The sequence below is a fragment of the Gekko japonicus genome, unplaced genomic scaffold (genome assembly GCF_001447785.1).
Source record: "Gekko japonicus isolate JY-2015 unplaced genomic scaffold, Gekko_japonicus_V1.1 scaffold1171, whole genome shotgun sequence".
NCBI lineage: Eukaryota > Metazoa > Chordata > Lepidosauria > Squamata > Gekkonidae > Gekko > Gekko japonicus.
This window is the reverse complement of record NW_015160246.1, coordinates 142,748-144,609: the sequence shown is the minus strand read 5'-3', so window position 1 is coordinate 144,609 and position 1,862 is coordinate 142,748.

Genomic DNA, 1,862 nt, shown 5'->3' with positions numbered 1-1,862 from the left:
TCCAGGAATCTCCCTACCTGGAGCTGGCAACCCTAGACTCAGTACTGGCCCCAATGAGTTCCTCACAAAGGCCTGCAAAGGGTTTCCTTCCTTTGTCTGAACCAAGCTTGGTTGCCTACTGAGCTCACTGCCACCGCCTATGTGCCTCCCCTGCGGTCTGTGCGGGAATCAGACAGAGAGTGATTAAAATGTGAAATTTGCTGCCAGAGGATGTAGTGATGACCACATTGACAGCTCTAAGAGGGGACTAGATAGATTCATGGAGGATACGTCTTATCAATGGCTACCAGCCATGATTACTAAAGGGAACCTCCATGTTCAGAGGCACTAATCCTCTGAATCCCAGTCCACTACCTGAGTAAACCTGGCCTCGGATTGCTACCCTGTGCTGAGTCTTAGAAAATGTACCAGCACTTGGAGAGGGGACTCTTGCAGTCTACTTTGGTGGGTTTTGGTTTTTTTTTTTAGTGAAATACAAATTTACAGGTCAAGTATAATAGAGATGGAACAATTACTCTCAGAGCCCTGCCTAACCTAACAGACAGGAAGTTGCTTAAATGTTATCAACCTGTTCAAACTACTTCTTTATTCAGATATTTGTATCCCACTTTTACCGTGATTTAAGGCAGGTTACAAATCATAGTAAAAAGCATAATACAGGTGTGCAAAAAATAATAATCATTTTTTCCTATTCCATTATAGTCTGTGGGGACCATTATAATCAATGGGCTCCATAGGCTATAATGGAGAATCAATCTGGGGAATATCCGGGGCATGGGGTTTTTTTTTAAGGTAGAGGCACCAAATTTGCAACATAGCTGCTGGTGCCTCTCCTCAACCCTCCCCCTCCATTTTTTTTTAAAAAAAATGGATCAGGGGTCCAATTCTATGGGCCCCAGAAGGAGGTGCCCCCATCCTAAATTGTTTCCAGTGGAGGGGAAAATGCTTGTGAGCTGGAAGCTAAAACCCCTGAGCAGCCAGCTAAAATTTTATGTGCCAGCACCCCCTAGAACGGCTTAGAGGGAACACTGGTTACACCCACCACTTTGTGTCAGAATTCCAAAGGTGTCTTCAGGCTCAGAAAGGTTGGGGTCCTCTCTGGCTGAACTGATTTCAGTTAAGCAGAACACAGATTGGGAATTGTTGATAGGCACCATTTTGGAAAACTTTTCCAACTTGAAAGTATGATTATTTATTTATTTATTTTATTTCATTTATACCCCGCCCTCCCCGCATGCAGTAAAAATACAACAGGTTAAAACAATTAAGGCACAAAAGTGCAATAAAAAGTAAACAGGTTAAAACAATTTAGGCAAAAATGTACATCTCATAGGATACATACACAACATTAGGATTCATGATTAGGATTCATTGGAATTTAGATATTCAGGAAATGTTCTTACCCCATTATGAGGTTGTCAGTGGACGGGGGGGGGGGATGTCCTATCCCTTTAGTAAAAGGTAAATGTTCCCTTGCTCGAAAGCCAGTCGAGTCCGACTCTAGGGTTGCGTTGCTCATCTCCGTTTCAAAGCCGAAGAGCCAGCAATGTCCGAAGATGTTTCCGTGGTCATGTGGCCAGCGTGACTAAACACCAAGGCTCACGGAACAGGGGTTTAATGTGTGGAAAGGGGCAGTAGAAGATTTCCATGGCACAAAAGTAAATAACATCACCTGGTAAATCCCATGAAGCTTCTATTGAAGAGACAGGACATTTTTTTCAAGGCCTGTTGGTAACTTTTTGCATGCATTATCTCCCAGTACTTACCCAGAACTTTGTGTCATCCATCTCAGTCCTAGCATGCTTCTGATATGGATATGTGCATGTAGTTATTGTTCTACATCTATGAACCTTCAGGGGAAA